This window comes from Cupressus sempervirens, chromosome 4 (assembly GCF_028749045.1).
Source record: "Cupressus sempervirens isolate cs-2001-9-10 chromosome 4, ASM2874904v1, whole genome shotgun sequence".
Classification (NCBI taxonomy): Eukaryota; Viridiplantae; Streptophyta; class Pinopsida; order Cupressales; family Cupressaceae; genus Cupressus; species Cupressus sempervirens.
The window spans coordinates 3,389,864-3,406,554 of record NC_143121.1 but is presented as its reverse complement, the minus strand read 5'-3'; the positions used below and the strand labels follow the sequence as shown (position 1 = coordinate 3,406,554).

Here is a 16,691-nt window from a genome sequence, read left to right as displayed (position 1 = left end):
ATATATATATATATATATATAATTAATTAATTTTATAATTACTATTTATGTTTTTATTAGTATAGATAATTACTATTTGTTTCTTTATAAGTATATTACTTTAATTTTGAAGAGTTAATAATATATTGGATGGAAATAAGAGTTATGTATAAAGTAAAAATAAAATATTTTACCATAAATTATAAAAGGCCATTGAAACTTTACATCCAACTTATCCAATTATCACAAATTAAATAATAGAAATGTATTTTAAAATGACAAATTAAATAATAGAAATGTATTTTAAAATGACAATTAAAGAGTATACTATTAAACATGCATTTCACAATTTTCTTTGATATTATTGGGCAAAGATTCTTTTAATTTTGAAGAACATCCTCTCAAATTGAAAGTCTCCAATTTTGAGAGATCTCCAAAACTTCATGGCCGTTCTCCTTAAAAAGGACAGCCAATCAGAACTAAGTCTTGCAAATTGAGAAGATGATGGAGAAGTAGAAACCCCAACATTTGCTTCTTGTTGTGAACAAAATCCAGCATTTGTTGGCTGTTGAGAAGAGGATGAAAAACAATTAATGCAGCAGAAACAGCATGACAGAGAAGCAAACTTTCTCATGAAAAACTCTCACGAAATATAACACACAAGAAAAAATGAAAAAACCTCCTCCTTATTCTTTCTTTGGGAACAAGATGATCGATAACTTGCTGGGCTGGTGTGGCCCTTTATCAATCATTGGAGTTGTTTTTCAAACAATAGTCAAAGTGGAAGTGGGGCATGGTTAAAAAGATGGGTGTGCAAGACAGCTGTATGGAAAAATTTGATGCGAGACCCGCACATGGAATAATTGTGGAATGGCTTTGTATTATTACCCACGGCAACTTTTTCCAGCAAATGTCAATGTGGGGCATGGTTGAAAAGATGGAAATGCAACACAGCTGTTTTCATCATGAGAACAGAGAGGTTTGACAGGTGCAAAGAAGGGGCCTAGAAACCTTTTGGTGAGGGCCAAACATGGAATAATTGGAGGACTTCACAATGGTGAAAATATGTGATGTACATCTTTGCTGGCCCATCCGTGGTGATTGTGGAAATATGGTCGTATACCCGTATAATGCATTGGTCTGGTCAACATATGTTATCTAAACGAATCCAACATATCTTTAAAGTAAAGTTTTAGTTAAGATACATGCATAATGCATTGGTCTGGTCAACAAAGTATAATATATACTTTCACATGAGACGTTCAAAACTTAAGATTATTATGTTATTTATTAATTTTAATATTCAAATTATATAGATTTGTAAATTTTTTCCCTTTTAAATTAGAGAAGAGATTTTGTTAGTGTATGTAAGATCTAACATAAATTTAACTAGTAGTTGCATGTTTCTATATGTACAAGGAGAGATTTTTCCAAGTGAACGTTAGGAAAAGAAGATGTTTTATATTTCTATGGAGAAGAGGTATCAATGTGATCATAAATGATGAGTATAATAATGTAAATATGATATAATTTAGTATAATATTAGAGAGAAAATATGCAACTTGTCAACTAAATAAGTTAAACAAATGATAGAAAAGAAATATAATATTTTTAATCAAAATTTGTTTCAATAAATTTCATTTGTTGTACTTAAATTCTATTACTTTTGAGCTTATATTAGACATATATTTGAAGAAAATAGAGTATTCTTTAAATTGCAAATATTTTATTTCAGAAGTACAATAAGTGTTGAAAATGTCTATATTTACATTTAAATCTACTAAGTGTTGTATTTATTAGTGTTGAAAATTGTATGTTAAAATAGTTGACTGTAATCAACAAAAGAACATTAGAATCATTTTAAGTTAGCTCAGTGGAATTTGATGATTCTCATGTAAAAAATTCATAGTATTTGTAAATATATAAAATATAAAATATTGTATATATTACTATGTACAAATAGACATTTCTTTAATAAATTAAATATAGATTTTTTTAAAAAATTTTATATTAGAAATAAGGAGATCAAAAATAACAAGAGATCGCAGAATAACAGAGTTCAGAGGCCAAGCCTCACACCTTCAAAAATGAAGTTTATACAACGAAACAACAAAACAAAAACATAGACCATGACACCAAGAAAAGCACAACAACCTAGGTGTCCACCCAAGCCATCCAGCCCAATGGGCCATCCATCCAAACCACACTATTCGGATCTTGAATTTGATTCCGCATGTAAATCATCTCACTAGAAACATTGTGAGGTCTTCTTTTAATCTCTTTGCTAAACCTACTGAAGGTTTGAATGAAAGCATGTATATTATCCAGGTGCAGCCTCCAAAAAAATCCATTATTAACCTCATTAGCAAAAAAGGTAGTATGATCGTCCTTGAGCAATCTTTTGAATTTAGCCTTGTTGATTTTCATGGTCATCTGAATCTGCGAAAAAATTTTAAAATGTGTGAGACTTCGAAAAACCTCAGTAAGTATTCTAGGGATATTTTGAAACCTTTCTTCATTTCTGCATTTCCAAATTTGCCATAAAATGTTAGATGAGGTAATATCCCAAAACATATTAACATCTTTTCTAGCATTAGAAATAAAGCCGGTAATAACTTCAAAAATACTGAAATTAGAAGGGATAGAAATACCAAACATTAACCAAACCTCTTTGGCAAAAGAGCACTCAAAGAAAATATGATTTTCCGTTTCTGGGGTTCTGCAAATGCTGCAATAGTTAATATCAGAGAAAGAGTTCCCAATAGGCAGCTTATTGAGAATAAGTAACCATTTAAAAAATTTAATTTTAGGATCAATAGAACTATTCCAAAGATAATCAAAAACCTTCATCCAAGAAGAAATTTAATTTTTTTAAAAATTCAATAAAAATTAGCAAGTTATGATTGACATGCTTTTAACTTTAAAAAAATTAATAAAAATTATATAAAACATACATTAAATTTTATAAAAAGATAAATCATACTAGGTCATAAGTTCAAGCCTTGATTTAAACCCTACTTAATACATATACAACTATATGTGTTAGAGTAAATAATTAGTTATTTATTAATTATTTATTCTATTACTTAAGCTTACCTAGGTTAATGCATGTAGTTAATAGTTGTAGTGAAGAGTTATTGACAACATGGGAGTTTGTTCCCGTCTAGCATGTTCCACCTTTTTGTGGAAGTGTGCTTAGTTGTCTACCTTATCTTCTACCACCTTCCAACTTGTTCTACATGCTTCTTTGAAGCCTTTATATTTAGTCTCTCCCACATTGTAAATTCATCCATTCACATAGCAATTTAATTTTTCTTATTGTGTAATATTTTCTCTTGCATTGTTTGCTTCAAGCTCTTGCTTCTTTGGTTTCTCTTCAACAACCTATTTGCATGCAAGTGATCTTGGCACACTGTGGAGTTGGATTTTATCAACTCCTACATGGTATCAGAGTTTTTCGACTACTTCTTGGATGAAGAATTTTTGAACCCATAATTCAGAGACACAAACCCTAGTTTTTTTATGATTTTTTCTTCAATCAGGAAGAAGAGCATTTTTTTAATATTTGGAGAAAAAGGAGAAAGAGGGTTTGACATAATAGATTTGACACTTTTTAAGTTTTTTTCTTTATTTTTGGAGGTGTGATGGTAGTGATTTAGGAAAAAAAATTGCAGAGGTGATTTTTGAATAGCGATATCTCTCTCATATGGACTCATTTTTTCAAGCAATTTTGTTTGTTTTGGGCTAGAAATTCATGATCTACACATTGATGCAAGAAGTTTGACATCTCTATTCCTCAATTTTTATGTAACTAGAAAAGTCCCATTTTTTGCACCTTCAAAGGCTTCATTCGGGCTCATATGGACACATATTTCACTACTATTTTTTTTTAAAGTGCATGATTTATTGTCTACTTTCAAGATCTAGAATTAGTTTGGAGTAATATTGAGCTTCTATTTTTTATTTTGAAGTAGAAGCTTCAGTTTTCTCCCTCTCTGCATCCGAGATCTAGGTTCTTTTTTTAGTTTTTCTTGCTTTCCATAGTTGTTCTTTTGTGGTATTTGAGGGATATCATTATCTATTGTGGGGAGGTGGGGGGGGGAGGGGGAGGGGAGTTGTTTTTTTTTTTATAATTTAATTCAGAATAAGACCCTTCTACTTCTGTCTGATTCTCTCAATGACGGATCCATTTGTGACCCATCTCACACCACACAACTATCACACTTGGAAGGCACAAATGACTAGGCTTCTCATGTCAAGGGGCTTATGGTCATGTCTCGATGAGAATTGACCTATTCTTATACACCCTTTTGAGGTTCTTCAGCATAGAAATAAAATGGATGAGGCTATGGGATTAATTGCATTGAACATTTTAGATAGTCTACTATTTCACTTGGATGGTTTGACCACTCCACGGGCTTATTGGCTAAAATTTCAAACTTTGTTTGGCACAGTGAATTAGTTCTAAGAACTTCAACTTGATGTAAAATTGACATCTTTGACACCTATAGACTTCCCCACCATTCAGGATTTATTGATGAAGTTTAAATCTCTTCGTACACTTTTGCAAGGATGTGGGAAAAATAAGATAGATGATGAGTGTATCTTTTTGATACTCTTAAAGTTGAGAGGCCAATATCAAATCTTCTCTTCCACTTTCTACTCCACTATGGATGCCTTGGGTGACAGACACATGATACCTTCATTTCAGATATTTTGTGATTGGTTAACTTGTGAATAGTCCAAGATCAATCAGATGGATTCACTTTTAGGTTCACAGTCACAGGCATCACTTGTCAAGGATACATGGGAGCAGAAGTTAAAGTAGATATCAGATCCCTCTTCTACTAGTTCATCATCTTCTAAGAAGAAGGAGAGAAAGAAGACCGAGTCTCCTAACTATTCCTATTGTCAGAAAGGATCTCATGATGAGGTACATTATTTTCAAAAGAGATTTGATGGCTATGAGAAACAAATTGCATATTTGCAAGCTCTTCTTCAGAAGGACATTGTTTCTTCTCCATCCTCTTCTACCTCATAGGGGTCTACCTTTTAGTCTTCTTCCACATCTTCACCATCTGCATCAAATCTTGGAAAGGGTCTTGCATTATAGGCTTCCATTACATCTCCTTCATAGGTTACTTGGATACTGGATTCAAGTGCTTCTCACCATATGACATCTTCTCAAGGTGTATTCTCTACTCTTGAAGTTTCTCCTATTCCTCATATTCTCATGGGGAATAACACTACCCTACCAATCTATGGGAAAGGTTCAATTCGCATCTAGGATGGTATATTCAATGATGTATTCTATGTTCCATCTTTGTCTGCCAACCTTCTCTCAATTTCTCAGATTAAACATAGCAGATGAGGGAAGATAGTTGAGTTCACTATTGATTTAGTCTTCATTTGGGATCATGCCATAAGAGGCCTTAATGCTATAGGGATAGTTGATTCTTCCAGCTATCTCTATACCTTCTTGCACTTTTGCCCTCCATCTCCATTTTTGAAGCATGGCTCTTCTCTTTTGTAGGAGCATCATGTGATGTACTCTGGATACTTGAACCTTTGTATTGTTCTTGAGATCCTTGTTTTCACTTCCACACCATATCCAGCTAAGGGATTTTCTCCTTTGTAGGATTCTTCTTCTACTTTACCTGATCCTCTAGCTTCATTCATCAAGCCTCTAGGTGCACTTGTTGTAGATACTACAGCAAACATTTATGATAGTGTCATCACACCTACCTTGGGGATTCCATTACAGGATCCTCATACATGTTCTTTTGGGCATCAGCTAGGCCTTCTAGTTTCTTTCTCATTCAGGGGTTCTGATGCAGGAGCATCCAGAGGTATAAGGGCAATCCTGTGTCACCCAAAAAAAATGTACTTAGACTTAGTTTCTATTTTATGTCTTTACATTTTTGGATACCCATTTGGCTCAAATAAAGGTTCCAACTCTCATAGTTCAACTATCAGTGCATTTGGAAATCCCAAAAAAATAGGAGCATGCAATTTGACCATCATTTTGGTGACCTAGAAGGTACGACTTGGCCAGATGAATGTAATTGAGATTTAGAGCATTCCAGAAAAAGAATCAGGTCAAAAAACCCCACGGTTTGAAAGTTATTGCAGTTTTTCGGGTTCTGGAGACCTCCTAAGAATGCTTCAAAGTCAAGTTTGGGGCATTAAATGACCTCGAAAAGGGTCAAAAAATGGGGGACGAGTGAAGCTGGTCCATGGGGCTATAGAGTGCTTCGAGAGCTTTCCGAAAATGTAAACGGTTCGTCAATCGGAGTTACGGTTCAAAAGTTATGCCTCCCGGAAGTTCGGCTACTGTTTCTGGATTCTTCTAGAATTGCACCGACTTCTAACGCAGCTTCCAGAACCTTCTATTTTGTCGGTGGATGCCTACTAGCACTTTCTAGAATGTACTCCTAGTCCTTAACCCTCCGGGGTCTATTTAAGGAGATTTTTGGCATTGTAAAAGGGAGTTCGGATTGGAGCTTGAGAGGAGGTGCTAAAAGGATAAATATTCTCCAGATTTATGCTATTGTAAGCCTGCAGGGCATGTTTTGAAGTTTATTTTCTCTGCACTATTTGTACTGGCATATTTTCTCAGTTAATATAATTCCCTTTTCTATTGTGTCTATTTTGTTGTTGGGTTGTGTCACCATCAGGTTCCCTTGTTTTGTTCCCTTGTTTACTCTGCATTGGAGTTTCATTGGTTTGATTCTTTCTCTAGGAGCTCCATTATTTTGGGGGGGCTTTGGCATCCTTTCTATATCTCATGGGGGACTAGTTGTAATTGTGGTTTTGAGAGACTCTCTTGAAACATTTTCAATGGAAGTTGTCCTTGGGGGGTCTTGTTAAGGCCTTCCTTCCTACCTTCCTCCATTTTTTTAGCATGTTTGCACTTACCTCTTTTTGGGGAATGTTTTTCCCACGAGGTTTCCCCTCTTTCCCCATTTTCAAAGGTTTCATTTCTTTGCATTGTACATGGGTACCTAACATGGCCTTATTGTTGGGACCCATTCTACATTTTCTCTTGGTTTTGTGAGCTTAAGGCATTCCCCTAAGTTGCACTCAAGGGGGGCGTTAGAGTAAATAATTAGTTATTTATTAATTATTTATTCTATTATTTAAGCTTACTTAGGTTAGTGCATGTAGTTAATAGTTGTAGTGATGAGTTGTTGACAACACAGGAGTTTGTTCCTTTCTAGCATGTTTCACTTTTTTGTGGAAGTGTGCTTAGTTGTCAACCTTATCTTGTACCACCTTCCAGCTTGTTCTACAAGCTTCTTTGAAGCCTTTATATTTGGTCCCTCTCTAATTGTAAATTCATTCATTCACATAGCAATTTCATTTTTCCTATTGTTAAATATTTTCTCTTGCATTGTTTGCTTCAAACTCTTATTCCTTTGGTTTCTCTCTGACAAGCTATTTGCGTTCAAGTGATATTGGTGCATTGTGGAGTTGGATTTTATCAACTCCTACAATATGAACAACTTATTTCCAATTTTGATTTAGTTGTTTTCATGTCATTTAGCATCCTTCTAGCCATTTCCTTAACACATTTTATTTTTCACCTCTCAACAACACCATTTATTATTATTATGAGTAATAGAATATTATATTTTAAAGTCTTTCATAGTATTCAGTAAATTATTGAGAGGTATATTAATCTCCTCTATCCTATCTTTATCATTTTTGTATTAGATTGGGTCCCTTTAAACCATTAATCTAAAAAAAAATCTTCAAATGCTACATAGTCGTGTTTAAGAAAAGCTACCCAAACCATTCTAGTGTAACCATGTACAAATAAAATGAAATACTTTTTACCTTTAATCGATTCAATTTTAGTCAGACCACACAATCTGTATGTACTAATTTTCCAATGGCCTAGTAGAAAAATGTTATTTTGTTTTAAAGGATATTTTCTTTGTTTTCCCTTAACAACTCATTCTAAATTCCATTTAGTAGTTTATTGGTCAAGGTTAGACCTCTAAAATTTTGGTTTTTACTTATTGTAACTAGATTATCAAAGTTGATATGACCTAGTCTTTTATGTAAAAGTCAATTTTCTTCAACTTGACTGATATAACCTGAATTAGTCATTAAAGTTTCTTGAACTGATTTATCTAAAATATTGTACGAGTTTCTAGTGGTTCTTTATATCGCAACCTTTTGCATAAACAAAAATGTGAAATTGTGTTTTAATCTCTCAAGAAAGTACACATCATTTACATGGCTTATAACCAAATCTTAAAAATCACCCATCAATGTATTCTAGTGATTTAGATTTATGTATAGTACATGTTATATATCAATAGTTTTTGTTACAAGTTAGTTTTTTAAGTTATTATGGAGTTTCTACATTGTGTAGAATTCGTCTTCTAAAACTATTATTTAAACCCACATTCAAACCAATGTGTTGTATGTCTTCTCCATATCAAGTGTATATTGTCCATCACTATTTTGATCCATGCTTACTTTTTAAAGCTTTTATATTACTATTAGAGAGAATAATACATCAAGTTTTACATTTTATCTCTTTTATACCATTGACTACAACTTGAGATTTCTCATTTTTGTAAAGGGAATGTCAAAATTTTTATCTATTTTTCTCTTCTTTATACTCTCTTATATAATGATGATGGTACACATAGTGTAATTGGAAATATTGACAATTTAAAAAAAAATACAGCAATATCTAGATGAAAAGTGGAACTGAAAATTAAAAATAAATATAAATAGAGAGTGAAAATAATAAAGAAAATATAGAGAAAGATTTTTTTACTAAAGTTATCAAATATTTTAAAATGTGTATATATTTATATAAAAATTTAAATAAAGAGTTGAATTTAATAGTTATCATTTAAAATGTGAACTTTTTTTAAAAATAGATAATTAGTGAATCTTAATTATTTTATAATCATATTTTATTATAGATGAAATTTGTTGAAACTTAAATAATAATCTAAAAAATTAACAACAAATATTTTATATTTGGCTGGCAATTACACCATGATTATTAGTAGTATTGCTTATAAAAAAAATAAAAATTAAAACTAGAAAACGTGTCACAACTTCAATTTTAGTGAGAGAAAATGAAGAGATTCTCGAAAAAAAAGGACATTGGTAATAGAATAGTTAAAAAATTAAATTAATCATTTACATAATATTTAGAGAAAATTTTGAAAACTGCACAACTACCAAAACACATATTAATACAATATAAGTGATAAAAACCATAGTCTTACTCTAGAAACTAATAACTTTAATTTTATCATTTATATCATATAATTTCACTTCTATCATTAAATTCACTAGAAGGAACCTTGTCCAAGGTTTTAAAATGACATATGATCAGTAGTCCTTCAAGCATGGATGGCCGGAAAGCTTGAAATTGGGAGTAGCAAAGGAGTTAGAGTCAAAACCTAAGCAAACGAAAATCGAAGCTTAATATGCGTTTTAGGATCTCATTGACTGCCTCGCAATGACACCTGTTGGATTTGGCATAAGACTTAGCGTATTTTAACGTATTACAACCTCTTAAACAGAAACTAATGCGATGGCCTCTTGCTAGTGGACTTTTACTTTAGATGAGCATACTTTAATTGCAAATTGATGCAATATTTTGTTTTTATTTTCATTTTGGTTATCCTCAAGATTTCTAATATTATCCCCTTAATTAAAAAAACAGCCTACCCAGTCATATATATCTAAGTCAGATGCATCGGTACAACGAAGCAGAAATAAGGTTGCCGTTGCAAATTGTCAACTTTCTATGTTCTGTGCACAATTTATAATATGTATGTGAAAAATCAACTATTGCAGTCACTGATTATTAATCTTCTATCGTAAACAATTATTAAACTGTTCTTAGCTAATATTGAAAAATAACACAACTGCAACTTCACTTATATAATACGGAAAGAAATGAGCAACACAATGAACAAAATATTTTCGGACAAATTGTCCCTGGAAAAACTCCTAAGAGAAAACCAATTCTATAGATGAAGAATATATTAAACTTCAACAAATCAAGAGATATAAAATTCTTTTTCTCACACTGGCAAAACTCCGACAACCTCCTAATTTCTTCTGCTGATATTCCCCACTGCTATCTTCAGGCTAACACTGTGCCCTTGCTAACACTGCAAGACAATTTTCTATCACTGCAAAATGCTTCTTCAAAATTTGTATATCCAAATGACCCAATGACCCTTTTTTATACTACCCTATTGGAAAAATCAACGACTAAGATTAAATCAAACCAACGGCTGAGATTAAGACAACTCGACAGCCAATAATAGAATTGGTTGCAAGGTGTTCAAAAGAGAATTACTAAAATTAGTAAATAATTATCCTTGCAATAACCATTTACTAATTCTCGGCAAGTGAACAAACAGCTGTCCAAACTACCTATAACTAATGCTGCTATACATAGATAAGGACGAACAACTGTCCAAACTACCCATAAATACTACTGCTATTTCCAGATCAGAAATAACAGCTGTCCAACTAACAATAATTAACAATTTAAATAGTTTAGGTAATCATGATCTAATTTTCATCCCAATGTACTAACTTAAGACAAAAGCCTTGAAATAGTTGACATTGTCTACTCTGGGTAGGCTAACTAATTCCCAGACCATCTATAAATACCTCTCTGACGTTTTGCGTTCACATCAAGACTACAATCTCTTTTTTCTGAGTATGGGTCTTTGGAAGATTTTGGTTTGTTGCATTGTTATTCTGCTTGCTGCGATTCTCTCAGCAAGTGCTTGTGAAATAAGTATTCAATCATTTCTTTCTTTTCCTTTTCTTGTTTCTGGTTGATGATTGAATTGCTGTTTTTTTTAGCAGGTAGATATTTGTTTTAGAGTTCCTGGCTGTAATAATGGCATTTCATTGCGAATATCTTCGAACCTTTAATTCCTGAAAACATTCATAATTTGAGAACATTTATTTGCTTGTTGGCCATTATTTACATATATTCGATGATATAATGACAAATTACTAACTAAAAATAATATTAATTTATATATGAGTTTGCAGATGGTTTTGCTTATGGCAGGCCACACATGGGAAAGAGATTACTTCGAAAATCACTTAACAGGCGAAGGTTTTCTCCACCACCTCCTCAAGCAAATAGAGGAGATGATCCTGATCATGTCCCATAATGTATATTGTTGATGCGATATACATCAATTAGTATGACACAAAAGAAGTATAGTTTGATGTAAACAAATAAATGAGTAAGCCTGCGGACATTGTATAGAGTAGTGCCAAAGCTCTATTAATTGGGTAGTGTTTTTTCAGTTTGCACGTTTATATATTTGGTGAAGAGTTGTTTGAAGAATATAGGGTTGGGGAATAATGGAGCCTATTATCCCAAAAGTTGTTACAGATTATTGTATCTATTCCATTATTGCAATATATTGTTTCTATTCGATATGCTTACAAACTAGTATGAGTCAAGCAGATAAAATTATATTTGAAAAGTGAACTTTTCAGAAATTTAGTTGGTTTCAATATGTGTATTTTAGTATCAGTAGAATTTCATCTATATTTCTGTAGATAAAAAGCCAATATATTTTAATTGTTTTAAAAGAATTCTAATGGTTTGTATGATGATTAATTATTTGTAAGTAGGAGTCATGACAAACAAAATTTTATTGTTTCAGATACAACAATCTATTTAGTCTAATAGTATAAAGATCTTACACTAAGTAGATTGTCATTTATGTTTAGAGAATAAAGTTAATCGTGTAATGTTCTTTACGTGTTTGGTAGAAATGTTAAATATTTAAATTTGGTACTATTATAAATCATTAAACTTCAAAAAATAGAAAAAATAATTAAAAGTAAACTAACACAAATAAAAAAAATTTGTAAAAAACGATGTCTCTCGCTCCTTCTACTCCTGCTCCTTCTATTCCAGCTCCTCTTGTGTTCGAATTTACTACTCCCACCTCTTGTCCTACAGCTGATGGGGTTGCATCTGCTGGCGGTGGTGGGAGAGCTTTGCCCATTGCTGTAGTCAACTCCTCATTTGCAGCATTCATTTTTGGCAGGGCTAGGGTCTACTCGTCTGGTTTTTCGTGCCCATTCTTCTCCTTCCATTCCTTCTTCACTGGGTGCTCGTCTTAGTTTTGCAGGGTCTCTTGGTTCTGGGGGAAGGACTTTTGCAAACATTGTTGCCTTTGAAGCTGGATAGTATGGTTCTAATCCTTATGCCTATTTTTTAGGGCCTTCTCATCATGATGTGTCTCTTGTAAGTGTCTCAAATCCTATTAGGGTTTCTTTAGACGCAAAAATAGTTGAAGATATCTTCCATATAGTAGAAGAGCTCTCCTCTTTTGCTACTACTTTTTGCTTTCGGGGTTTTTTTGCCCTCTCTTGCTAATCTTCACGCCTAGATCTCCATACATTGGGAACCAATTATAGAAAATAATGTCCACATCTTTCCAAATGCAAAAAGATTCTTTATAGCTAAGTTTGAAAGTGTTAAAGATAGGAAAACTATTATGTGTGATAACAGTTTTTCATGGCAAGGTAGATATCCACTTATGGCTAAACATGGCATATGGATTTTAATCCACTTACTAAATGCTTTAACAGGTTCCCTATCTAAGTCGGGCTTCCAAATCTCCTGATACATTTATGGAAAGATTCTATTTTTGAAACTATTGGGAATGCTATTGGTGATTTTTTTATATGTGGATTCTGACACTTTTGATATCTTCCATTCAACATGTGCATGAACTCTTGTGGATTTGGATGTTTCTAAGGGCCTTCCTAAGGAGATTTTCTTGGATTCTACAAGGGGTTCCTAGACTCAAATGATGGATTTTGAAGGTCTCCTTTTTAATTCTAGAAAATGTCACATGACAGGTGATATTGCTGATCATTATGGTGCTAAGAAGTCCAAATCAAGGTGACCACCTTCTTGGTGGTCAAAGGCCTTTTCTTAGCACTATACAGTGCATAAATCTTTGGTTGCATCCTTGGAACCTATGGGTGATTCTCCTCCTGATGATGCTTCCAGCAATCATTCGGTGCCTATGGTAGAGGAAGTTGTTGGTTGGGTCCCTATCCCTACTCTAGTTTCTACCCCTATTTTAGATGCTCTTTTTGGGGGTCAGTCATCTTCTAGCTCTTCTAGGGAGATTGTTGTGGTTTCTACTTCCTTTGGGTTCAACTGTTCCATTTTTTCTGAGTTTTGGGTTACTGGGGCTGTGAAGGTGGAGGATGGTTGGATTGTGGTAAAAAGAAAGAAAAGTAAGCCTTCTGCTCCCCCCTTTAAATATGAACCTTCAGTCACACAAGGAAGACACTAAATTAAAAGGAAAATCATAGGTTCCCTTGTTGTGACTGGCTTTTTTGGTGAGGTGTTGGTTACTAAGTAGGTGGTACTAGTGTGTTAGTTGCTAGCTTTTGCTTGTCAGTTGGTTTAGTCTCTAGGTTCTAGGTCCTTGTAAAACCTGGTTTTGATTTTTTAACTGATTTTAGGTCCTAGTAAAACCTAGTAGTGCCTCATGTTTTATCTTTTTCTTTTATGTAAACGGTTTTGGGGCCCTTCAAAACCTATTTTTACCTTAATCTGAAACTAACACAATAATGAACATTAAAAAAGATTATAAGTAATTTTTATAAATATAATATATTAAAAAAATCATAACAAAGAATCATATATTTCTTTTTCTCAAATGAATTGTATTTTGATTTTATTGATTAACTAGAGTAAGATTTTTTAATGTATGCATACAAGATAAATGTGTAAAATATATTATTATGATCATAAATTACTATGTCACAATTCACGTATTGATGTGGCACTGAAGACAAGAGGACGATTTGACATTTTTGGCCTAAGGGCTGAACTGAATGTTTATAATTATTATGATTGATTGTGGATATGTTAATACAGTATAAAATGTATCATAACATAGAGTTTTATTTGTGTGAGAGAGGCTTTGGCCCTAGTGTCTCAAACTTTGAGTTTGAGTCTATTGGGGTTGTCTTTGACCTCATTTTATTTCACCCATGGAAATATTGAAGGGGTTTGTGGAAATTATTTTATGATTAATAGAAAAAAATTATCTTGCTTGTGAGAGGTCATAATTTGATTGTGATAAATATATTTTTCGATTCAATAAAATCATACATGTTAATTTTTGTAAACTAGTTATATACATGTTAATTTGTCATACATACATATATATGTCAGTGTATATATATACATGTATATACATATATACACACATAGAGAGACATATATGTATATATAGTTTGTGTTTTTATATATTGATATATGTACTATTAAACATGCATTTTTTTGGATGTATGTTTTACTTCTTACTTACACAACTTGTCTTAGAGATACATACACTTATATATTGTTTGCAAGCATTATATATAATTATCCTTATACATATTATATATTATGATAATATAACACACATGTTTTATATATCTAGGTGTGGTTGACATACAATAATTTTAATAATAATATAATTGTTTGACCATGCATTTAATTTATTTGTTTTTTAGGTTTGTTTAGTTCTGACTTCTTTTCTTCTTTTTCTTTCTCCCTTTGATTTGATATTTACTTATCCTCACTTTCCAACATCTGATTGATTTTTTTCTTTTCTTCTCACTTTTACTTCTCATGTTCTTTCTTTCATTGCTATTTATGACAGTCTGTTCTTCGTAGTTTCTTGTCCAACCATCTTGCCTTCTATTTTACTTCTAACTTTGTTGTGCATGCAATCTATCTTCCCTTGGTCCCTATAGTCAACATTTGCAACTCACTGTGTTTCACATCTCTTTTTCTGTTTCATCGTGATGATGGATCACATAATGTGATTTGAAATGTTGATGGTAAAAAACTTTACACAATTGAATCTAGAAACAAATTAATACAATGCAATGGATTGTGGAAATTTGTGTGTATGTGTGTGCATATGTGGACACACATGCACACTGGTGAGAGCTGATCTTCTAGGTTAATGAATGACAATAAACAATAAAATATTTTCTAAAATTGCAACTTGAATATTCTATGGTGGCAATTCCTAAAATTTGAAATTTAATGAATGGGCATTTTTTAATAACCTTTTTAATGTAGCAAGAAATAAATTACATGATACTAATAATAACAAGGGCTTTGCTAAACTGGAGTCCCTAACTTGTGCAAAGAGGAGTATGAAGCAAAAGCAACAAAAGAGTGTATTATAAAGAGAGATAGAAGCGCTCTCCTAAGACACAATAAGAAGCATTGTTAGATTGTTAGAGAATATGCAAAATTGGTAGAGATAGTTATGATCATTGGCAAGGCCTTGGCATTGTTGTAACAAGAAGAAATCATATTATACTATAATTCAATACTAAGTAAATCAAATTAAAAAAATTGCCTATATGTAACATGAAACATTGAACTATAAATGGGTGGGTGGGTGGATTGTTAGCAATTTGGTAATTATTTACTTTTTGAATGAATTTGCATCTCATCATTTGAATTTTCATATGATATATAAATTTTCATATTCTTATGGATTTGCAATTTTGAGATTTTGGACTGTATAAATTCTTACACTACTCCATATTTTCAAATAAAAAATTCTTTGCTAGAACATGTTTTCATTTTTTATAAAGCAATACAGAAAAAATACTATCCCTTCCTTGTGAGCCTAGGTCAAAAAGAAAATTTTAACACCATATTAATTTTCTCAAACACCATTCAACCTATTCAACAGGATTAATGTTTTCACAATACAGCTATAATATTTTTGGATACGACCTACACTCAATTGTTATTAGAGTGTTACAATTAGTACTCATAGGTCAAAACAAAATTAAAGATACCTTGAAAACTTTGAAAAAGCCCTAAATCTACTACAATGTATGTAGTTCAATATTTGTGGATAAATTCATACAAATTAGAGAACAATGATTTCAAAACCTTTTAGAGATACATAAATTGAAACCTCAAAAGATTTGACAAAAAAATCTAGGTTATATATTTCTTTAAATATTATTTGTTTATATACATAGGCTCAATATTTCTGAGTATAAGTGTGTTGTACACAACAACACTTTTCTAGTTTGACTGATAACTATACTAATTTTCTCAAACACCATTCAATCTATTGGACAAGATTAATGTTTCCACAATAGGCTACTTTCTTACAACTATAATATTTTTGGATATGACCTATAGCCAATTATGGTTAGAGTGTTACAATTAGTACTCAAAAATATCCATAGTCTTTCAGTCCATACTTGGAATTCTCCTTCAACACCCTTCACAATCATGATATTCATTACCCCTTCATTATTCTCTCTTTCAATATAACTTTTCTTCATTTTGCACCACAACTAGTGGAGTTTATAACTCTAGTCTCATATTATGTGTTGTCCTTACATGATAGTTTTCATTCTCAAGGCAAGTAGATTCACATTGTTACCCCATTATTCTGGTCAGTACAAGACCCATCTGTTGCAATTTGATACTCCTTGACTCTCCAATATGAGTTAATCACACAAAATTAAAATAAAAAATCATATTTCTAGCTAGTTCAAAAATGTTTTATTGTTTGAGCTTTTTTTAAAAATGAAATTGCAAAGTAGAATTCACATATTCAACATGAAAACATAAACATGACACTCAAGATATGAAATAATATGCAAAATTTTATTTGATG

At 32.1% G+C, this 16,691-nt stretch overlaps 1 long non-coding RNA gene across 1 annotated transcript; it reads left to right on the top strand.

The window, feature by feature from the left end:
* The first annotated feature begins 10,690 nt into the window (after positions 1-10,690).
* LOC149559639 (uncharacterized) lies at positions 10,691-11,260 on the top strand. The gene is made up of 2 exons (XR_016363298.1): positions 10,691-10,777; positions 11,041-11,260. It is a non-coding gene; the product is annotated as an uncharacterized LOC149559639 (long non-coding RNA).
* The last annotated feature ends 5,431 nt before the right edge of the window (positions 11,261-16,691 follow it).